The 25,182-nt window shown below is 37.9% G+C and overlaps 1 long non-coding RNA gene across 1 annotated transcript in view; it reads left to right on the forward strand.

Moving 5' to 3' along the window:
* Positions 1-8,854: 8,854 nt before the first annotated feature.
* Positions 8,855-25,182, forward strand: part of LOC149126474 (uncharacterized) — a 95,620-nt gene continuing 79,292 nt past the window's right edge. The window contains exon 1 of the long non-coding RNA XR_016233756.1: positions 8,855-8,969. This is a non-coding gene — a long non-coding RNA (uncharacterized LOC149126474). The remainder of the gene's footprint in view (positions 8,970-25,182) is intronic.

Genomic DNA, 25,182 nt, shown 5'->3' on the forward strand with positions numbered 1-25,182 from the left:
GGAGGGTGAACCAACGGTAAAGGAAGATCTTTCTCCCTGTCTCTCTCTCTCTCACTGTCCACTCTGCCTGTAAAAAAAAAGAATTGTAAAGCATTAAAGAAATAGAAAAAGACATAAAAAAATGGAAAAATCTTCCATGTTGATGGATTGGAAGAATCAATGTCATCAAAATGTCCATACTACCGAAAACATTTTACAGATTCAGTGTGACACCAATCAAAGACCAAGGACATTCTTCTCAATGTAGAAAAATGATGCTGAAATTCATATGGAAATAAAGAGACCATGCATAGCAAAGCAATCAAACAAAAAACAAAGCCAGAGACATCACAATACCAGATTTCAAGACATACTACAGGGCAGTTATAATCAAAACAGCCTGATACTGGTACAAAACCAGATAGACCAATGGAACAGAATAGAAATTCCAGAAATCAACCCACACATCTACAACCAACTTATCTTTGACAAAGGAGCTAAAATTAATCCCTGGAGCAAGGACATTCCATTCAACAAGTGATGCTGGGAAAACTGGGTCTCCACATGTAGAAGTATGAAGCAAGACCCCCTATCTTACACCTTACACAAAAATTCATTCAAACTGGATTGAAGACCTAAATCTATGACCAGATACCATCAAATTATTAGAGAACACAGGAAATTCCTGCAAGACGTTGGCATAGGCAAAGAATTATTAAGCATAGGCAATCAAAGCCAAAATTGACAAATGGGATTACGTCAAATTGAGAAGCTTCTGCACTGCAAAATAAACACTCAGTAAATGAAGAGACAACCAAAAAAATGGGAGAAATTATTTGCAAACTATGCAACTGATAAAGGATTAATAACCAGAATATACAAAGAGATCAAGAAACTCTACAACAACCAACCAACCAACCCAGTTAAGAAAAGGGCCAAGAACTTAAACAGGAAATCCAACAAACATACGAAAAAATTTTCAGGATCACTAACCACTAGGGAAACGCAAATCAAAACCTCAATGAGATTTCACCTCATCTGAGTTAGAACGGCTCTCATACATTGATCAATAAACAACAAATGCTGGTGACGATGTGAGGAAAATGGTACCCTAATCCACTGTTGTTGGGAATGTAAACTGGTACAGCCACTGTGGAAGACAGTATGGAGATACCTCAGAAATCTGAATATATATCTACCATATGACCCAGCCATCCCACTCCTGGGAATTTACCCAAGGGAAATGAAATCAGCATATGAAAGTTATCTATACCCCTATGTTTACTGAAGCTCTATTCACAATAGCTAAGATATGGAATCAACCAAAATGTTTGTCAACATAAGACTGGATAAAGAAATTATGGGATATGTACACCATGATACACTACTACACAGCAGTAAAAAAAAAAAAATCCTGCCATTTGCAGCAAAGTGAATAAAACTGGAAAATATCATACTCAGTGAAATAAGACAAATATCATATATTCTCCCTGACCTGTGGTAACTGATAGAGTACCTTAAAAGGTAATCCATAGAAGTGAAATTGACACTTTGAGATTTGATGACTTTGAACAGCCCTTGTTTTAACTGTTGAGGAAATTTTTTTTTCATACTAGTTGTTGAACTCTTAGTGTAGTGTTAATTTTATGTGTATAAAGTTAATTGAAAATAGATCTTAGTAAAAAATAAGAATGGGAATAGGAGAGGGAGGAGTTAGAACATAGGAGTGCAGGTTGGATGGCAGGTATGGTGGGAAGGAGCACTATGTTCCTAAAGTTGTATTTGTCAAATGCATGAAGTTTGTATACCTAAAAAAAAGATTTCTGGGAAAAAAATCACAATTAAAAAAATAAACCAAAGAACAACAACCCAACTTGTAAAATAAGGAATGGGAAAAAGTAGAGCAAACTAAACCCAAAGCTAGCAGAAGAAGGAACAGAAATACTGAAGTAGAGAGAAAAAATGAAAAAGAGGGTAGAAAATAATAGGGAAAAATCAATGACACCAAAAGCTGGTTCTTGAAAAAGATCAACTAAATTGAAAAACCTTTAACTAGGTAGACTAAGAAAACAAGAGAGGATACTCAAACTACTAAAATCATTTCTTACAAAATAAGAAATGAAAATGGGAACATTACTACCAATTCTGCAGCAACGAAAAGGTTTATGAGAGTACTAAGAACAATTGTATACCAGTATACCAATCAGTTGGGCAATATAGATGAAATGGAAAAATCCCAAAAAACCCAAAACCTGTTAAGACAAATTATGAAGAAATAAAAGATCTGAATGGACCTATAACTAGGGAGATTGAATCAATAAACAGAGATATTTCCTTCCTTTTAACCCCCAAAACAGACCTTTTAAAGAGCTAATACCAGCCTTTGTCAAACTTTACAATATTTTGAAGGGGAAGGAATACTTCTTAGCTTATTGAATGGTACTATCTTTACCCTGACACCAAAGCTAAAGACTGCAAGAAAAAAAAAAAAAACCCTACAGACCAATATCCCTGATGAGCATTGTTGTAGAAAGTCACAACAAAGTACTGGCAAATGAAATTGAGTAGCATATTGAAAGGATTGTAGACATTACTAAGTAGGATTTATTCCAGGAATGCAAGCATGATTCAACTTACAAAAATCAGTCAATAATAATATATAAATTAGCAAAACAAAGATAAAAATCATATGATTTTTTTAAAAAAGACTTGACAAAATTCAATAAATATTTGTTTGAAAAAGCATTTGACAAAATTCAACAAATTTTTGTTACAGTCCTTGACTGGTAAGTTGTAGAGTGAAATTATCTCAACATAAAATCCACAAATGAAAAATCTATAGAACATAACATGTTCAATTGTGAAAGACTGAAAACTATTCCTTTAAGATCAGAAGCAATACAAGGATTCCCACTCTCACTACTCTATTGAACATAGTACTGAAAGTCCTAGTCAGGGAAATTAAGCAAGATAGAAGAAATCAAATCATCCAAATTAAATATAGACTCTAAGAGTGCCAAAAAACTATTAGAACCAGTAAATGGATTCAGTAAAGTTTCAGGATACAAAATGGACATATAGAAATCAGTTGAATTTTTATTCAGACACAATAAGCTACCCCAAAATTATGAAAACAGTCCCACTTATAATAGTATCAAAAGCAAAAAAAAATTCTCAGGAATAAATTTAACCAACAAGATGACAGACTTGTGTAATGGAAACTATAAATCACAAGAAGCTGATGGAGACACAAATAAATAAAAAATATCTAATGTTTATGGATTGAAAGATTTTATATTGATAAATGTTCATACTATCTAAAGATACAAACAGATTCAATGTAATCTAAATTAAAATTCTAGTGACATTTTTCACTGAAACAGAAAACACAGTGCTGAAATTTGTATGGAATCACACAAAACTCCAAATAACTAAAGCAATCTAGGGAAAGAAGAATGAAGCTGGAGGAATTACACTTCCTGGTTTCAAATTATATTCCAGAGCTCTTGTAATCAAAATGATATTATTCTGGGATAAAAACAGACATGTAGATCAATGGAACATAATAGAGATTCTAGAAGCAATATCACACATACATAAGAAACTAATCTTTAGCAAAGTGCCAAGAATTTACAGTCAAGAAAGGATGATCTCTTTAATACTGTTTGGGAAACTGGGTATTCACATAGAAAAAAATTGAATTGGACCTTTATCAGACACCACACAAAGAAATAAAGTCAGAATGCATGAAAGACTAGAGCATAAGGACTGAAACTATAAAACTGCAAGAAAAAAACAAGAAAAAGTTTCATAATATCATAATATTGCTCTTAGCAATGATTTTTTGGTATATGGCAGCAAAAATATAAACATCAAAAACAAAAACAAATGGAACTATATCAAACTAAATAGCTTTTTCCCAGAAAAAAAATTAAAAGCCCACCTATCTAATGGGAGGAAAATCTTTGCAAACTATATGTATGATGAAGGATTGATTTTCAAAAACATAAGGAACTCCTGCAGCAGAAGAGCACAAGAACCCATATAACACTATTAAGAAGCAAAGAACTTTAGTTCCTACTTTTTCTCAAGAAGATATAGAAATAACCAAAAAGTGTATGTGTATAATTGAATTTTATTGTGTGTATGTAAGGTATACAACATGACATTATGAGAATGCATACAGAGTGAAATAATTACCATAGTGCAACAATTCAACACATCCATCTTCTCCATCCTCTCACAGTCAACTGCATCTTTCCCCTTATTGTGAGAGCAGCTATAATCTACACGCACAAAGGATGTGAATAGATATTTCCCGGAAAAAGGCATACAAGTGGTCAACAGGCATGTGAAAACATGCTCAATGTCACTCACCATCAGGAAAACACAAATAAAAGCCGCAACATGGTATTACTCATGCCTGTTAGGACGGCTACTCTTAAACACAAACAAAACCAAAAAGAAAAGGGCAAGTGTTGACAAGGCTGTGGAGCAAAATGAACCCTACACGCTGTTGATGGGAGAGTAAATTGATACAGACATTATGGGAAAGAGTACCGAGGTTCATAAGCAAGTTAAAATAGAGCTACCATAGGATCCAAGGATCCCATTTCAAAGAGAAATCTGCACTTCGTGTTCAGCATTATTTAAAACAGCCAAGACAAAAAGAAACAGCCTAAATGCCCCACAATGGATGAATAGATAAGGGCAATGTAGTATATACACCTGTTTTATAGTGATACATTATTTTTTATAGTGGTATATTATTCAGCCTTAAAAAAGTAGGCAATCCTGTCACTTGTGAGATTATGGGCAAACCTGGATTACATTATGCTAGATAGAATAAACTGAATATAGAGACAATCACTACCTGACTTCATTTACATGTGGCATCCGAAAACAGTCAAACTTTTACCTTTAATTAACCTTTTAATAAAATCAGGGTGGAATGATGGTTTCCAGGAGCTGGGGATGGGGAAAAATAGGGAAATCTTAAATGAGTAATTTATGGAGATCAAGTAGACAGTGTAGTAACTATAGTTAACAATAATGTATTATATCCTTGGGGACTTCAAAAAGTTTATGGAAAACTGAATTAAAAGAGAAGTTTGTTTTAGTGCAAAAATGTTTTAAAAGCTGTGTGTAATTTGTACATTTGTGTAATAGGCCTTTTCATGCTTAACATGTAGCTTTTAACCTGTAACCTTTATTATATTATAAATTAAACATTAACTTTTGTCAAAAAATATAAAAGCTGTGTGTAGGTTTTCATAATACACATTTTACATGAACTTTCTGAAGACTTCTCATACACTGCACATACAAACTATGAGGGGGTGGATATGTTAATTAGCTTGATGTCAATCATTTCACATTGTATATTTATATTCAATCATCATGTTGTACATCTTAAACATATGTAATTTTTATGTGTCAATCTATCTCAATAAAGCTGGAAGGAAAAGAAAAGCAGTACTTCATGAAATCTAGAAATTCCCCATGGAAAAAAGGTCAATGGAAATCAAAGGCAGAAAAATAGGTGAATGATATTTCCCTTCAATGGCCCAAATATGAGGGCAGGAATGAGGGACGTGTGGGACAGGTGCCAGGACACTGGAAATGCTTTGGCTGCTGGCTTCCATTAATGGCATGCTTCGGATGGCTAAGACCCAAAGGAAGCAGCATCTTGCCAAGTGGATGAACATGGCCCCACTCAGCTTCTGGCTGAGAAGACAAAGGCAGCCTCTGTGGGCTGTCAGTGAGGAAGAGCCAAGGACAACGCCAGACATTGCCAGGGCAATAGTCGGAAAGGACCACACATTGAGTCCCTTTGTGAATTAATTACTTTCAAATCTTGATTTTCTCACCAACTGTGAAATTCAGTTTTGGTCAGCTAAGTATACTGTTTATCCATTGACCACAGAACCGGATGACATTGGAGCCATTTCTCACACCGCATGCCGGGGAGGAAATGGAACACTAATGTTTATTGAACAGCTTCCTCTGCTCTGGGGTAGGGTTGGTGCTTTCACATTGTCTGCCTTAGACGAATTCTGAAATGGTTTCATTTGATTTAAAGAGGAGAATGTTGTAATTGGCAGAGAGGACCAATGGGATGTTTCTGTTATAGATTTTGCTTGATGAAAGTAATGAATTTCAGTTAGGCTTGACTGTGTTTTTCTGAGTTGCTAATCACAGTGAGTAAATGTTGTTCCTAAATGAATGGCCTCATTCATTAGTGTGTATTCCTTTCTATTTCCACCTAGCGTCTTTATTCTACTTTCTTCTCCCCTGCTGATTTTCTTGATCTGCTTTGCCCCTTCCATCTTTATTTTATGTTAGCATCGTGTATAAGTAACTGCTGTTTCTCTCAAGCCCTCAGACCTCACTTATTGTACAGTGCTCTCCTCCAATCAAGGCATGATCAGATGCAAACGGCTCTCTGGGGCTCTTATTTAATGGACTACAATCAGTGACATTAAGAGACATCCTTCTGCAATTATTTTGCATAATTTCTCTCTCTTGTTTCTTAAAGGGGAAACACCTTCACAGAAAAACAGTTTTATTATCTCTGTTTATTTTTCTTGTTAAAACTTACTGTGGGCTAGAAGAAAGGTACTCATCTGAGGGATTGGGTGAGGAATGTAAAGGAAGAATATGATGTTTGCTGTAGTGATTTGTTTTCTTTGTTGAAGAGAGAGAATACACACAAAGCATTGCTAAGCTGCTCAGCTCACAAACATGGTGGAGGTCTTCACCAGCCAGCCTGTAAGAGCCAGCATAGCAAGGAATGCTTATTTGCGTCTTGTGGCTTGGCAGGTGCTTTACAGACTTGCAGCAGACCTCCAACAGCCAAATATGTAGACCTTAAATATAGATATTCCCAGATGCAAAGTCATCTCTCTTTTTAAAAAATTTTTTTTTATTTATTTGAAAAGCAGAATTGTGAGGCAAGGGGAGGAGAGAGAGAGAGAAAGAGTCCATCTGCTGGTTCACTCCCCAAATGGCCACAACAGCCATTGGGCCAGGCCAAAATCAGACACCTGCAACTCCATGCCATGTGGGTGGCAGGGGCCCAAGCATTCAGGCCACCCTCTGCTGCTTTCCCAGGCTCATCAGTAGGGAGCTGGATCATAAGTGCAGCAGCCGGGACTCAAACTAGTGCTCACATGGGTCGGCAGCATCATAGGCCGTGGTTTAACCCACTGTGCCACAACGTGGGCCCCAATCTCTTAACACTTTGCAAAAGTGAAATCCCTGGGAAGCATAATGTTAAGAGATTATTTTAAATACTCCTCTCTGGTTCTTTGTCAAGGATAATCAGCTATCATTTTTTGTTTACATTTAAATCCTTGTATGTCCAAGTTCCAAAGGTGAAGTCTCCTTTTGTGAGGAGCAGATAGAAACAATAATTTAAATGCAAAATATTATAAAAGTATCATGCTAACTGTAACAGAAAGGGATATATTAAACACGCCTTTTTATTATCTGCAATTTTGATGCTTTGACATATCAAAGTCTCTCTTACCCAGGAAAACCATTCCTCCCAGGGCTAGCAAAACCCTTGAGATAGCAAACAATTTGCCCCCAGGGGGCATGACTTTTCTACCTAACCTAACCAACCTTGAGCCCTGGTATTCCACCACCTCCTCTGTCTGGCTCCCACACTCAGGGCCAACATTTTGCTTTAATCACTCAGAGACAGGTTCCAGACAACTTGACTCAACCTCTTTACCCCCAGAGCCTTACAAAATCAAACTAACCAGCCCTAAACCTGCTTACCTTGCCTTGCCAGATTTTTCCTGAAGCCACCACAATAAAGATGCCTACTCCCGCATTCGCCTTGACCTCCCTTGCCTCCCAAACTCCCCTGCTGCTTCTCTGGCTTCATCCTGGCCTGACCCTGGCTCTTGTGGGCATTTGAGGGAGTGAATCAGTGCATGGGAGGTCTCTCTCTGTTGACTGTCCGTCTGTCTCTGTCTCTTGCTTTCAAATAAAATGAAAGTAAGTAAAAGCTAAGCATTTCATAGTCGACAAAGAATTTTGAATGTCTTGGTGACAAATATTTAGATCTGTCTGCTCTTATAAGTAGATCATCAAGTGCCATGACTAGTGAAAGAAAGATTGATGAATAATAATCATGGTTTGCTGGTAGGTGGGGAGAAAAAACAACAAAATAATTTGATTTCCCTCACTATCAACTTGTCTTGTTCAACAGTTTCCTGGCTGAAGAAAGTTTTATGAGGTACTTTGTTATAGTGCAGATAAGCTGACACACTGGATTAATCACACCAGTGCTAGAATTGATTTTATTTCTCCTACTTGCTGAATTCCAAGATAATGAGATTTGACTGTTATACAACTGTAACTGTTGCCATGTAGCTTTAAAATTACCAGAGCAAAAACCGGCTGGTTTATCGTTCTTTGACATACGTTTCTTTCTGTGTTCTCTTTTCTTCATCCTTCCCTAATTTTATTCTCTTTTTTCATAAGTTATATATCAGAGAACAAGAGATTATCCCCACAAGATTTTTTTAAAGTGATATAGAATATTGCGAACATTTCCTTCTGAAAGATGAGAAAAATTAGCCACTTTTTGTTTCAGATTGAATTAATGGAGCACATACCTGTCATCCCCCGTAACATTGTGTGGTGCTTGTGGCTGTCCCTGTTCAAGTGCGATAGTCCGTGACTCCTAGAATAGTGGCTGGCAGTGGCATAGACTTTGGGGTGATCTGTGCAAAAGTATCTACAAGGCATGTGGAGCCCAATGTTAATTGCAGAATCATCAGACTTCCAGCTTGCTCTCCAGTTTCTCTTCTTGTGTGATTCCAATTTGTTCCTGAAAGCAATTGTGCATTTTCTCTCTGCAGACCTCAGCTATACGGACAATGTGCCTTTGCTGTGCTGTGGGGGCTTGCTGACCTTCTGCAGAGCCGAGATTTGACTAAATAAAGAATTTCACACATTGTTATATGTCTTTGAAGGTAAAGCTGTGTTTTGAACTTCTTTTGGGTATTAACTCTCTGTCCAGTGCATGGTCCACATCATGTACAGTGAAGATGGGTGTTGCAGTCAGTAATAGTGATAACTAAAGTATCTTCCAGAGGGAAAAGTCTATGGGCTTGCTTCTGTGACTTGAAGGTTAATTGTTGGATGTTGTTGGATCCTTACGCCTTATGAGACTGCGCTGAGATAATTAGATGTTTGACCCAAAGCACTTAAGACTTAGTTTCTCAGACTATTAGGAGGTTAACTGACATGTAGGAAATTAGTTTATGCTATACAGTGCAGAACCAAACAAGACTTATGAATCAAGGGAATAGTGCCTTGCCTGATGCCCAACTACAGTCAGCTCTAAAGAACTATTTGTCAGATGGTAATAGATTTGAAGCTTGATAGACATAAAAATGGGAAACGGTTAGTATTTTGAACTGATGAATGCCATCTCCCCTGGTTGAAGTTTCCATTAATCTGTATCTGCTGGACAGAGTTACTCTCTGGAGGAAACTCCTCTGTGCTTTTCTGTAAGTTCAGCTGAGTGAGAGAACTTGTCTCTGTTTAGATTCTGTCAGAAATAGTCAATTTTAAATGTTCCCAGTGAAACATCATCTGCAAACAGGCGTTTTAGCATTTTCTGGGGCATATTGAATAGAAAAGCAGGATATGATAATTACAAATGAATGAAGAATAGATGATTAACATAGAAACTATTATCAGAGGAATCTAGAATCATGAAACTCACAAGGGGAACTTCTAAGATTATCTAGTTCAACTATGTCATAGGAAAGATGGCGATGCTAAGAGCCAGAGCAAGTGTTGCTTTACTGTTATTACCTAGGCATTTTGATCTTTATTTATCTTTTTCTCTCAACAGTTTACTTACTCTTTCAACAGTTTACTTACTGCACAAATGTTTTTTGAATGTTCTGTGCCACACACTGTTCACTTTGTTAAATAAATGTAGGAGATGGATTTAAAAAAAAAACATACTAAGAATCTAGAAAAAGAATTGGAGAGAAAAAACTAATTATGATAATTATATAGTGCTTTACAATTTTCCCAGTATTTTTACATAGCTTATTCAATAGTGACTGAGCACCATTTTTATGCTGCATTCATGAAATATTTAATCTATTCACTGTTCACAATGGTCCCTCTAAAAAATTTGGCTCTCATAGCTAATGATTTTAGGGTATATAGGAATGATTTGTATGTACTTATTGCTCCATAAGCAGATCAGATGATAAAATTACAACCTAGTTGAGATGTTTCATGTTAGTGACTACAGGCAATGATGCATATTATTTCAAGATCTACTCCCTAATTGCTGAATTGCTTCACCAGGATCAGAGTCTAGAGACATGATGTGTTTGCTGACCACCTGGACTCTCTTTACTATAGGTTGGATAGGCTTACAATTTAGTGAGATGAAACAAACAAGTAATTCTAACAGAATGTGTTTGGCTTAAAGGGGAGCCACATCCCATTGCCAGCTGACTGAGAAAAGGTGACTGAGAAGACTTCCTGTAGGGTCAGACCTGGGCTTAGTCCCAAAGGATGCTTGTGAGTTGGCAGATGGAAAGTGATGGGGCAATGGGGATGCGGAGAGGTTGGAAAGAGGGTGGTTAATAGGTACCGAAGTGCCATTGGATCTAATGTTCTATGTAGCCTAATAGGATAGCTATGGTTGACAACAATTATTATAGGTATTCCTAAAGGAGAAAAAAAGGAAAAAGGCACTGAGAACCAGCTAAATGACATAATAATTGAAAATGTCCCAGGTCTTGAAAGAGACATGGACATCCCGATACAAGAAGCTCAAAGAACCCCAAGAAGATACAACCAAAAAAAGTCTTCTCCAAGGCATATTGTCATCAGATTGTCAAAAATTAAAGACAAGGAGAGAATCTTAAAGACAGTAAGAGAAAAGAGTCAAGTTACATATAAGGGAAAACCAAGCAGATTGACATCAGACTTCTCAGTGGAAACCCTGCAGGCCAGAAGAGAGTGAGAGAGTGGGATGATAAATTCAAGGTCTTAAAAGAAAAAAAAAACTCCCAACCCAGAATATTATATGCAGTGAAGCTATCCTTTAAAAGTGAAGGAGAAATAAAGTATTTTCCAGATAAGCAAAAAACTGAGAAAATTCACCACCACCAGATCAGTCTTATAAGCAATTCTGAAGGGCATTCTGCATTAGAAGTAAACATTATGGAAACACATGATACCACCAAATTCATTAACAGAGTAGGTAGAGTCATTATCCAATCAACAAAATGACAGGTCTTGGTTCTGATCTATCAATACTAATCTTGAATGTAAATGGATTAAATTCACCAACCAAAAATCTTAGATTGGTTGAATGGATAAAAGACCACGGCCCCACTATCGGCTGCATACAAGAAACTCCCTTCACAAAGGTCCATACAGCCTGAAAGTGAAAGATTGGGAAAAGATATACCAGGCAAATGGAAAGTAAGAATGAACAGGTGTAACTATACTGATATCAGATAAAACAGACTTTAAATCAAAAATTATAAAAAGAAGTAAGGAAGGACATTAATTGTATATTTGAAATAGTGGAGGGGTTTTGAATTTTTGCAACACAAAGTAATGATAGATGTTTGAGGTGTTAGATATACTAATTATTCTGATCTTATCATTATATGTTGTATACATGTATTAAAATGTCATGGTATGCCCCATAATTATGTGTAATTACTAGATGTCAAAGATAAAATTATATTTTCAAAAAAGAGAGATTAAAAAAAGAATGGGAAGGTGATTCAAAACAGAGAAAATAAAGTGGGCAGTCATGGAGGCACAAAACAGGGTAGCTACAGGGGACTATAATTTGGCATTAGCCAAGTGGGAAATGCGAGGTGAGGAGGAGTAGGAGATGAAGCAAGAAAGGTGAGTAGGTGTTATTATCAAGAATCTGTAACAATAAACCTAGTGAATGGCGGTGTAGACAAAGAATGGAAGAAGGAACAGAGAGGTCTCATGGGACCATGATCTCTCTCTTGTTCCTAGTGGTTGTCAGCAATTCATTTAGAAAAAGAACATGTCCTCTGAATAGCTCTTCTTATGTTACAAAGTGTGCACTTCACCAACTTCAGAATGAATGAGGACAAAGAGGTTAATTTAAAAATATGTATGGGAAGTCTGGGCATCCTTTTGGCTTCACCCAAGAATAACTAAGCCCTGGGAAGGCCCTGAGTACCTTTGCCCTCACTCTGCACTGCAAACCTCAGAAGGTGCTGAGCTGTGGGCTAGAACAAACTGCTGCCCCTGGAACTATGTAGTACAACAGCTGCTGTTTGGAACTGAAATTGATTTTAACATGAGAAGAATGAGCTAGCACTGTGGCTTCTTCAGTTTTAAAACTCACCTCGGAAGAATGCTAACCAGTTGACAGGGCCAGAGCCATTCCATATACTTTGTCTAAATGATGTTATTGTCCAAGGTATTCCTAGGATCTTTGGTTTCGACAAGTCTATCTCCGTGGGAATTGATGGGTTTGTGTTCATTGTTGGTAGTTACAGGAGCTTTAGTTCTTATACAAGCACCCCTACTCCCTGCCCCACACAAAAACTGGGAGTAAACAAAGCATTCATTTAAAATGTAAAAAATAGGGTCTTTTAAAAAAGATTTATTTTATTTATTTGAAAGAGTTATAGGGAGAAAGAGAGAGAGAGAGAGAAAAAGAGACAGAAAGAGAGAAAGTTCTTCCATCTGTAGATTCATACCCCAAATGCCTGCAATGGCCCGGGCTGGGCCAGGCCAAAGCCAGGAGCCAGGAGCTTCTTCAGGGTCTCTGATGTGGCAGGGTGGCAGGGGCCCAAGCATTTGGGCCATCTTTTACTGCTTTCCTAGGATTATCAGCATGGATCTGGATTGAAAATGGAGAAGCTGGTACTTGAACAAGCAGCATATGGGATACCAGTGTCACAGGCAGTAGCTTTACTCACTACACCACCACGTTGGCCTCAAAACATGGTGTCTTAAGATTATGGATCTGCTTTGGAAATATAGCCATATTTCTGAATGTGGGCCATGTAGCCATCAAGGAAGTGGAGTTGACTGTTCCAGTAGTACAAAGCTGATCCTCAGTTGACTGTTGTCAGTTTTGTGTGGCCTGGGGGTTTTCTGGCTTGCAATTATATAATTTTAAAGATTACAGATAGTTCTTTATCTGAAGGAGAATATTACACAAAGGTTTCTGCCCTAAGTGGGCACTTTGCCTAAGATAGCAGAGCTTGTTGGGTGAGGTTTCTCTTTCCACCGTCACCCATCTAGTGGTTCTCCTGTGAGTGAGCAGGACTCATATCTCTCAGATCTGTGTTCCAAGGAATATTATCAAAGGGCCACTATCTGCTAGGTCCTCTTGCTTCTTTGGCAGGCCATGCTTTTGAGTGTTTTTTCAAAACATGGAGCAATTCCCCACTCTTCTTAATATTTCAGTTTAATAAATCTCATTTTCTTGTTCAAAGTGGAAAACCTTCCTCTGCCCAGTTTTTTTCAGTCCTGCTGACAGGATGAAAAATGCTGACATGTTTGGCTTGTTGCTCAAATGACCCCCTCCCCCACCCCCCACCATCCCATGACACAGGCTGTTTGTCTTTGGCCCTACACCTTCTCAGAGTGACAGTGGGCTCAGTAACATTCTAGAATTAGCTTCCTTTGATTTATGGATGGAATTTATTCTTTCAGGTTTAATAAATGCATTAATGCCATTTTTCTGTCAGATTTCTGGTGAGCCCTTTTGTTCATTGATATACAATTTTTCTAGATTGTGACAGGGTGGCTGGGTGGGGGAGAGGGTGGAGGATAGATGAAGGTAGTTCAAATGGCTTGTGAATAATGGAATTAAAAGATAAGTTTATTTTGGTGCAAAAACTTGAAATCCACACATATTCTTTCCATAATATACGTGATTCATGACCTTTTAGAAGTACCTTCATATATGGCTGTGTGGGAGAATAATTATAAACTTTCTGTAGGCAGTGGAAAATATCTGTGATAATCAGCTTAGGAATCCAGGCGATATTGAGCCAGGATATAACTGATACTGTGTAGGAAGCCCACAAAGTAACTGAGGCTGTACGTGGATCAAAAAACAGTTTTTGTTACAACTCCTTGTTCACTACAAGTAAAAGATGGTTTCACCATGGCCTAACAGTCCCTACAGACTCTGCTCTCTGGTGTGGCCTCTGAACTTGTCTCTTGCTTCTCCTTTCTTATCCCCTCCACGTCAGCATCCTGGCTTCCTTGTTCCTCTGACAGGCCAGTTACACCCTACCTTAGGGCCCTTAGTTTCTACCCCTGACATTCTCTTTGCTCACAACCTGCCTGGCTAATTTTGACATCTCTTTCAAATCTTTGCTCCAGTGTCACCTTCTCAATGACACTATTCCCAAATACCTTGTTTTTCTTTTCTGCTTTTACTTTTTCCCATAAGACTTATTTTCTGAACTAGTAAATTATTCATGTATTGGATCTATTTCTTGCTGGTCTCCCTTGATACGATGTAAACCTTTAGAGAATAAGGATCTTGGTTTATTCTTTTCACTGCTATATCCCTTTGGTTAGATAGTACTTGCCATGTAGTGAGACCTTAACAAACATTTGTTAAACAAAAGAAATATATGAGCCCAGGCAGTCTTTACTGTCAACACTCCATGTATGACATCAAGCCCCTGCCATTATCTTGTATGTATCCTTTTCTTTTTTTTTTAATTACATTCCTTTCTACTTGAAATTACTAAGTCAAGGTCAATGTTTCTCCATAGACTGCACACTCTAGGACAGAACCATGTCTATTTTATTTTTGGTTCTACCATTTGCCTGATAACTACCCAAAGTACTATTACTCAACTAATAATTACATGGAGAAATACGATGTGGTTGGTATTGAATTATAATGAAGCTTTTTATCTGTTTCCTAGATACATGATTTATTTAACAGCCTTACTTTGCCTTAAGTATATGCTGTGGTCACAACTCACCATCCCTTCCAGGTCATTGAGTATATGCTCATACTGTCATAAAAAGATGCCTGAGATCAGCTATCTGAAAATACTGATGCCTTGTTTGTGCCTTAGAAGGACACATGAGCATGGGAAAATTGATTAACAAGTGATTGAGTTTGAACATCAGATTTATTTCGGTGCAGATTTATTTGTGGTGCAGCAGATTAAACTTCTGCTTGCGATGTTGGCAACCCACATCAGAGTGCTGGTTTGAGTCTCTACAGCTCCTTTTCTGATCCAGCTTCCTGCTGGTATCTGGGAAGGCAGTGGAAGCTGGCCCAGGTACTTGGAACTTTGCCACCCATGTGGGAGACCAGGATGGAGTTCCTGGCTCCTGGCACTGGGGGGTGAACCTGCGGATGAACGATCTCTCTATCTCTCTTCCTCTATCCCTATCTTGCTCTATCTCTGTATCTCCATCTCTCAGCCTTTCAAATAAGTAAATAACTAAATAAATCTTTTTAAAAAGATTGATTTCTATGAAACTCTATGAGAGATTAATGAGGGTTTCTTCACCATCCAAACTAAAAGTAGCACTTGGAGACTCTTTCACATTATCCTCCTTTGCTTTCTCATTGCAGTTAGCACACATTGCACTTTCTTGTTACTTTATCACTCATTATAATACTAAGATCATGAGGAGCTGTATTGGTTTCCTACAGCTGCTATAACAAATGACCAACAACTGGTGGCTTAAAGCAACAGAAATATCTTCTCTCACAGTTTTGGAGGCCAGGATATCATGATATTGGCATGATATTGGCATGTTTTCCCTTGAAAGCTTTGTGCAGAATCCTTTCTTGTTTCTCCCAGCTTCTGGTGGCCACTGGCAATTCCTGGCATTGTGTGCCTGGCCAGATTATCATTCTGATCTCTGCCTCGGTGTTCATAAGGTTTTCTCCCCTGGATATTTGTTACTATTTTCTCTTCTGTTGTAAAGGCTTGTTATTGGATTTAGAGCCCAATCTAATCCAGGAGGATCTCATCTTGAGATTCTTTGCTTGATTACCTCTGCATAGACCCTTTTTCCAAATAAAATCACATTTATAGTTTCTTGATAAGTGTATCTTTTTGAGGGTCACTGCAGGGGCTTTGACTGTATTAAGCAGTGCTGTATTTCCAATAGGTAGAACGATGCCTAGGATAGATGGTGAATACTCAATAAAAATTTGATGAATGATCTAAAGATAAAGAGGCGGGACTTGAGATGAAATCTTAGACTTCCTGGAAAACACCAAGTACATAGCAGTGTGGCTGTTGGAATCCTGTAGTACAAGGCCGAGATCTTTTTGAGGGTGTCGAGGGCAAACAAACTTACAAAAAAAGTCAATTCAGTCTTTTTTTTCATCAGGAGTAGCAGGTTGTTGGAGACATTGAACATGGTTTCTGGCCCCAGGCGACTTCCCTTCTTGTGATAAAGCCAACATATATAAAGCATTCTCAAATATGACTACTAGTCTGCATGTAACTACTGTGTTGTGGGAGAAGAGATTGCAATGGGGGTCATGACTGTCAGAAAGTCTGGGGCTCTAGCTGATCCTGGCAGGATGGATAAGACTGAATGTGAAGACTTTCCTGAGGAGGGGAGATGATGAGCATGGACACAACAGCAGGGATGTGTACAGCATGATGGTGAGTCCCAGGGAAAACAAGTCAATCTAGAGGTGACAGAGATTCAAGTTAGAAATGTGAAATGAGAAAAGAGGACAGCAGGTTCATATTTTAAAACTTTCTCTCTAGCTAAAGATGGTCGGAACTCACTTTTTGGCCTCTGATTATACTTTCACCTCTCACTAAGTGCCCTCCTGATGGCAGGTAGCTGGGAAAAAACAACTGTGTTCTGTCCTCCACAGATTGACCCTACTATTTTGCCTTCTTATTTTTTAATCACGATCACTGAACAGTTCTCAGCTGTGAACTTCTCCAGTATTTTTTCCTATAAATCACATCACAGGTCACATTCTGCTTTTTATCTTATGAGTTTTTCCATTTCTCTTGTGATTTTTTCCTCTCTCAACTGTCTACTTTATTAAATGCATTCATGTAGCAGTTCCTGTTTCTTGTCATATTAGATTTAGTTCTTTAGAAGTATTTGGCCACAATTTTGTTCTAGTTGTGGATATTTTTACCAGGCCTTAATGTTCCTCAAAATGAATTTATCTGTAGATTGTTCTTTACTCAGTACCATCAAATTTGAAATGAATATAATGTTTTAATTATATTCCCACGTCTTAAGAAAACAATATTAGTTGAACTATAATTATCCTTATTTTTTAAAATTATATTTTATTTTATTTTACCTAGAAAACTTTTTTTAAGGTATACAAACTTCAGGCATTTTACACATGCAAAATTAGGAACAAAGTGATTCTTCAGACCCTACTCTCCCTCCTGCCTGCACTCTCACCCTTCTTCCTCATCCCTCTCCCGTTCCCATTATTATTTTTTAATGAAGATCCATTTTCATTTAACTTTATACTCATAAGATTAACCCTAGGCAGAGATTTCAAAAAATAGTAAAAAGATTAAAAACCAAGACATTTTTCCTCAACAGCCGAGAAAATGACTGCTCAAAATCATCCCATCTAAAAGTGTCAATTTCACTACTATACATTACCTTTAAGGTATTCTATTAATTACCACAGATCAGGGAGAACATATGGTATTTGTCTTTTCGGGACTTGCTTATTTCACTAAGTATAATGGTTTCAACTTGCATACATTTTGTTGCAAATGACAGGATTTCATTTTTTTTTTTAACCATTGTGTAGTATTCCTTAGTGTATATATACAATATTTTCTTTATCCAGTCCTCAGTTGAGGGACATTTGGGTTGATTCTATATCTTAGCTATTGTGAATTGAGCTGCAATAAACACGGGGATACATATCACCCTTTCATATGCTGACTTCTTTTCATTTGGGTAAATTCCCAGGAGTGGGATGGCTGGGTCATTTGGTAGGGCTATATTGAGATTTCTGAGGTATCTCCTTGCTGTCTCCCACAGTAGCTCATCCAGTTTACATTCCTAACAACAGTGGAGTAGAGTACTTTTCCCACCATATCCTTGACAACATTTATTGTTTATTGATTTCTGTATGGGAGCCATTCTAACTGGGGTGAGATGAAACCTCATTGTAGTTTTGATTTGAATTTCCCTGATGGCTAATGATCCTGAGCATTCTTTTATGTATCTGTTGGCCATTTGAATTTCTGCTCTTGAAAAATGTGTGTTCAACTCCTTTGCCCATTTCTTAACTGGATTCTTTGTTTTGTGATTCTTGGGTTTCTTGAGCTCTTTATAGATTCCGGATATTAATCCTTTAGCAGTTACATAGTTTGCAAATATTTTATCCCATTCTATTGGTTGCCTCTTCACTTTGTTGAGTGTTTCTTTTGCAGTGCAGAAGCTTCTCAGTTTGAGGTAATCCCATTTGTCTGTTTTGGCTTTGATGATCTGTTCTTCTGAGGTCTTTTTCAAGAAGTCTTTGCCTATGCCAATGTCTTGCAGAGTTTCTCCAATGTTCTTAGTAATTTGATGTATCTGGTCATAGATTTAGGTCTTTGATCCATTTAAAGTACATTTTGATGTAAGATGTGAGGTAGGGGTCTTGTTTCATGCTTCTGAATGCAGAGATCCAGTTTTCCCAGCACCATTTGTTGAAGAGACTGTCCTTGCTCCAGGGATTGATTTTAGCTGTTTTGTCAAGGATAAGTTGGTTGTCGATGTGTGAATTGATTTCTGGGGTTTCTATTCTGTTCCATTGGTCTACCCATTTATTTTTGTGCCAGTACCACGCCATTTTGACTAAACTGCACTGTAGTCTGTCTTGAAATCTGGTATTGTGATGACTCCAGCTTTGTTTTTGTTGTATTAGATTGCTTTAGATATTTGGGGTCTCTAGTGTTTCCATATGAATTTTAACATCATTTTTTTCTAGATCTGAGAAGAATGTCATTGGCATCTTGATTAGCATTGCACTGAATCTGTAAATTACTTTTAGCAGTATGGACATTTTGATGATATTGATTCTTCCAATCCACGAACATGTAAGATTTTTCCATTTTTAAATGTCTTCTTCTATTTCTTTCTTTAATGTTTTATAATTTTCATCATAGAGATCTTTGATATCCTTGGTTGAATTTACTCCAAGGTATTTATTTTTTGAAGCTATTGTGAATGGGAGAGTTTGATCAGCTCTGTTAGCTAGTCATACCTTCATCTCCTCTCTTTCAAGGTGATCAATACTTGGGTGTTAGTCCACAGTGGGTGCAATACTCATCTACACTGGCGTAAGTACTGCACAAGGGATCTGTGTAATCCTCAGTGTGTGCATGGATTACATTGCAATGACCAACCCCAGGAAATCATGGAGTGCTGAGTGAATGGAGGCACACGGTGATTGCCCAGAGACCCAGTGACACCTTGTGCCCTCTTGTGCAGTGTTCCAAGTCTCAGCACACAAGGCTCCCATATCCATAGAGTCAAGAGGATTCACTCCACTCTGCTAGTCTGTTCCATACATAGAGAAGAAGATATGCTCCCAGAGCTAGCTTCCTGTGGGTGCTCTGCCTAGGTAGTTTGAGCCCCAGAACCTGTGATATGTTGAGAGGCTGGGGGCACCTCACAGTCTTATGTGGCTGCCCAGCCCCCTGTCAATCATCCCAGCCAGACTCAGGTGTCTCCTCTCAGCCAGTTGCTGGGCACATGGACATGAGCTGGTATAGCTGTTGTGTGTGTCCAAAATGGTTCCCCCACCTCAGCCAGTTGCCAAGCACTTCTGTCGGGGGGATGAGGAGAGAGAAATGTGTCTCCTTTTTTCCTTTAGGTTAGCAGTTACCCTGTCCCTGATGGGGCTGCAGGCCAGACTCATGCCAGGCTCTCCATGCATCTATATTGCCAGTGGCAAAGGCTGCTGCAGTCTGATCTCACTTCACTCTCCAAAGCTGGCACTTTCTCAGGCTCTTGACTTCTGAGGTCATGTTTTGTGTCTGTGCTCATGCTATCTGTCCACAAAGATCCATGTAGATCTATAATGCTCTTCCCTCTACATTTTCCATTACAGTTTTCTCTATAGCTCTTCCCTGAGAATGCACTCTTCCTTGCTTTATTTTTTTTTTTTTCAAAATATCTTCCCCTAACCTAGCGTTGTAAGCGCCCTCTCTATTCTACCATCTTGGAACCAGATTCGTAACTCTCTATATAGTGTCTCAGAGACTAGGATTTTGAACTATCTATTAATTATTTAAGCATCAGAGTGAAGAGCAATAAAAAGGAATATTCTGATCAAATGCATTATCTTTGAATGTGCTTATTATTTTAGCCTCTTTAAACTTTCCAAAGGGCCTAATGCACAAATGCCATAAGAATTGTTAAAATGAGGGTAAAAGTATAAGAGTTCAGAAGAAAATGTTTGGGAAGTGGTTGTTTCTGGGATTTAGAATGTCGTATTTAAATGGATTCCATATGGCAATCCAAAGTAAAATACGACAAAACAAAATAATAGAAATCTCATAAGATAAAAGAAAAAAAACAAAAAAAATTACTTTACTCAGGAAAGAATGTTTTTGGTTTGGCTTTAATTTATTGCCTAAGTTAATGACCATTGAAAATTTTGGGTGATATATTAAAATTTCTTAAAAAATGCAGAAATGTTCTTCATTTGGACATTTATTATATCACCAATCAATAAAAACCAAGTGTATGATATTAAATTCCATGTTGAATATTTTTGTATTACAAGAGAAAGGAACTAAATTTAATGAATGTTGAGTGGACATTATAATTATTAATCAAATTCTTCCTTTTTGTTAAAGAAGCTGGAGCAATGTGCCCAGTTGGAAACTTGATTTTCAGTGTGGTTTGTGTATCTTACAGTTAGATGTCCTTGGATGATTAAGTTCAGGTTGATGGAGTGTAAGGGAAGGTGAATTCTTCCTCCAGTGTGCCCAGCAGCCATTCTGGCCATGAGGTGACTGAGAATTGCAGACAGGTGTTATCATGGTTCCTGAAGACTTTTGAAGCTGTCATTCCAGCCCTGGACCAGCTACTTCTGAACTTCCTATCTTAGGAGGATGAAACATTGTGTGGTTTTATAAGTAAAACTACCAGAGCTGGATCTATTTTGCTTGCAGTCAAGTTAAATTACTAACTGGTACACATGCCCATGTGTGAGTAGTGCCAGTTGCTTTTCAAATGTTATCTTTACGTTGTCTCCCTTTTGTGTCATGCATGACTGATTTAGAGCATTTAAGGAGCTGCTTGAGGTCATCTGGATATTTAGAATGCGAACCTCACTCAGATCAGTATGAGTTCAAACTCTGAAGTTTGGCACTATGCTTGTGAGCTGTTATGAAGGCCTTACACAGGGGCTCAGCATAGAAGGTGCCTGTCTCAAGTTTTTATTTTTGCAACTCAACTGTCATTGTGTGTCTTGGAAGTGCTAAGAGGGGTTGTAGAAAGAACTTTGAGTGTTATCAGAGCTTAAAGGTATCACACATGTCCTTTGGAATCCATGTGTAGGGAGTGTGACAATCAAAAACAAACTCCAAAGACGACACTGAGGAAAACTCTACTAGGAGCCCAGAATAAAGACTCTTTCTGCACTCTTTAGTAGCCCTGCAGCTTCTGTACTTCCTTTGGCCAACTGAGGTAGTGTTGCTTACATATATCCTCTCTTCTCTTCCCTAAGAAAGTTTGTGTTACTTGGCAGAATGATTTATAAAAAGACATGAGGGAAGAAGACAGATGAGATCAAAAGTCAATTGTAAGTGGTCTCTTTTATTTTTCTTTTATTTTAATTCTCTACTAGTCCTTCAGTCCTTCAAATTAATTTTTCTAAATTTATTTATTTAATTTATTTGAAAGAGAAGGAGAAATAAAGGGGTTGGGAAGAGATATCTTTCATCTGTTGGTTCATTCCCCAAATGACCACAACAACCAGGGCTGGGCTAGGCTGAAACCAGGAACCAGGAACTCCTTCTGGGTCTCTCATGTAGGTGAGGATCCAAGTACTTGAGCCATCAGCTGCTGCTTCCCAGGGAGCACATTAGCACAAAGCTGGATCAGAAGTGCAGGTGGGACTTGATCCCAGGCATTCCAAGTGGCAGCCACAATGCCCACAATGTCCACTCCAGGACTGCAAGTCCATGACTCTAGTAAGAGTGACATTCTGTATGCTCCCTCTTGTCCACCCTGTATCTCCTGCAGTTTCCTTATCAGCACTTGTTCCCCCTATTGCAAAAACTAGCTTCTCTCTTGCATTTCTCTGTGTAGGCAGTTACAAATCTGCACTGGAATCTTCTTTCCCAGGTTTATTTGTTTGTTTGTTTTATTTTAACATAAATCTTAAATTTCATTACTGCAGGGTGTAGCTCAAACTCTCTGGCCTGTCCTCTGATCATCATTCTCCAGTTTCATCATCTATAGACCTTTCCTACAATTGAATGTGCATCTACCTTAGGACACAATGAGTTCCCCATCCTGTAACATTCTCTTGGATACCCAGCTAATTCCAGGCCCACCAGTTTTCACAAAATATCATTAGCACCTGACTACTTTTGAATTTAACTTATGTTGCTCATTTACTGTGTCTAAGTCCCCATCCCAGAGGTCTTACCTTAGTTATAAAGGTGCCAGTATTACTTCTTCTTTTTCCTTTTTTCCTCTAGTGATTTTAAAAGGGCTGTGGCTTCTCAAGGTGTGAGCTTATTTCTCTTGACATTGTATATTTGCCATATAAGAGTGTCACTGAACAACCTTGAGGCCCTGCCTCCTGTTCATTTTTTTTTCTCTGCTGAGTTGGCAATAACACTCTTTTGTTAGTCCCTATACAATTTATTTTTTCAGTTTACAGATAACGTACATTTTTTTCCTTTTTCAGCCTCTTGTCTTCATATTATTCCCTTGTCCCCCTCTTAAAAATACCCCAAAGAAGTGAAAATTTTAATCCTATTAATGAAGCAAGTATGGATTACTCTAAATTTAGTATTCATCGGATTGAGAAAGGGCGTTCAATTTTGAGGATATTCAAGCACCCTATTGTCCATGCCTGCCCTCTAATTTGGGAGAGTTTAATTGTTCTTTTTTTTGTTTGTCACAGCTCTTTGGGGGTTATTTTATGTATCTGTTGCAGGAGAAGGAACCCAGAGCACTCTCATTCTCTTATTGGTTCTCTAATGCTCTTCAATGTGGATGATTTTCAGAACTGTTTTTCTGACCACCTTTATCAAGCTGCAGACTCATATCTCATAATCTACTGGGCATTTCCACCAAGATGTCCCACTTGGACTTAAATTTTAATGTCCAGAAAGAAGCTCTCAGCAATCATTCAACAATTGGACTACTCTCCAGAGGGATGTAGGTGTCTTGATGGTGCCATCTTGGTTATAATTATCAAGGCAATTTCATGAACCACCTTCCTGTTCAAAAATTACTGAGTGAGTGGAAAAAAAGAAATTAAACTCATGAACTTGATATTCAAAGGGCTCTCCAGGCTGACTTTGATGTCTTTTAAACTTCATGCTTCACTATTTTCCCTGCCAGTCCTTCACTATGTTTAGGCATGTGCTCACTGTTACAGAGTATTTCATCACCAAATTTGTTTAAGTGATACTCCTGTAGAAATGTCTTTTCTCCAAGGCTTGCCCCTTGGGTCCACAAAAATTGTGCTGATTCTCTGAGCTACTGCTTTGTACTTTGGATATATAGCATGCCTTTCCTACTTATGTATGTTATAGCCTCTGCATCAAAGAGGCTTAATGTGATCTTTAAAAGTTATCAAAGTGTGAAATTAATGATGAAATTAAGAGAAAACTATTTGCAAAGATCAGGAAGAGGTGTTAACAGATAATCTGAGGTGAAATGTTTGTGATGATGATGCACAGAAGTGACTGACTTGCCCACTAGCGGAACCAACCTACAAGGCACAGTGGGGTACGTTGTTCTTGTGTTCTGCTTTAATTTTTAGAAAAAAATGCGCATGATAAAGCTCTGCAGAGGGCAATATTTTCCTGGAACAAAGAACATAACATGGTGTAGGTGTTTTTCATAGGTAAATCTTGTTCACAGTGGAAAAGAGATAAGCATATGACCTCTTCCACTATTGACCCTCGATAAAAATATATATAGTGAAATAAAAGAGCTGAAACTGTGTGATTCTGGATCTGCTCTTTCTGCTCATCCAACAAAACCAAGATACAGCTTTGGAAAACTAAAAGAATAGGTAGTTTTCATGTGCACTTGAGTCTGTCATATTATATGGGAAGGGATTTTTGGATTGAAGTTGGTTTCTCTGACAGGAGCTTGTTCTGTATGAGGTGTCACCTCTCCTCCTCCTCCTCCTCCTAAAATAAAGTAAAATAAAGTAAATTTTCAAAGAACATTATTGCTCCTATAAAATTATTCCAACTACCTTACATATAAGCGAGTCTGTAAAAGTATTATAAATGAAGGAAGAAAAAATAAAAATGTTTATTGGATTACATTTTATTAAATTGGCAGAATTATGAGTTAGTTATTTTTGGTCTTAAAATTTGCTTAGTTGTTAAGATAATGCTTAGCAACAAATAAAATGTGAAAAGAGCATCCCATATTCTCTTGCTGTTATTTGGATAAGAACCAGAATCACTTTTCCTGTCTTTAGCAAAAATGCTTCCAGCAGTAGCCTGTATTTGACACTCTTATCTCTTTGCCTCTGTTGGAAAGATAGACCCAAGACAATAAGGAGTGAACCAAATCTGCCCTCTTCTCCTCTAAATGAAATCTTTCCCCTAGTTAAGACCTTAAAACCTTTACAGTTAGTTACCTGGAAGATCTTCTCTCTGCCTCTCACAGGCACATGCACTGTATTTTCCAGTGCTTTTGTATTCATCACCAATCACACTATTTGCTCTCCTTATCACATTGCCTGATGGCCTACAATTGTTCTCCCTGCTCTCATTGTTATTCCTGCCCCTGGAGACATGGGACACTGACATGGTTGGCTTTGTAACTTGTTGACTGGTGGGTGACTGTCCATCATTGAGAAGCTGAGAGGGAGTGATTCTGGTGATTCACTAAGTGGAGAGAGGTCTAGGAGAAAGTAAAGGATTGGGTACTTAATTATTTTTCTCACAGAACTCTCAGCTTCCTTTCCCTTAGGTCTTTAATGCCGATGACCTTGAG

The sequence above is a fragment of the Oryctolagus cuniculus genome, chromosome 5 (genome assembly GCF_051225735.1).
Source record: "Oryctolagus cuniculus isolate XC-2025 breed Fujian yellow rabbit chromosome 5, ASM5122573v1, whole genome shotgun sequence".
Taxonomy (NCBI): domain Eukaryota; kingdom Metazoa; phylum Chordata; class Mammalia; order Lagomorpha; family Leporidae; genus Oryctolagus; species Oryctolagus cuniculus.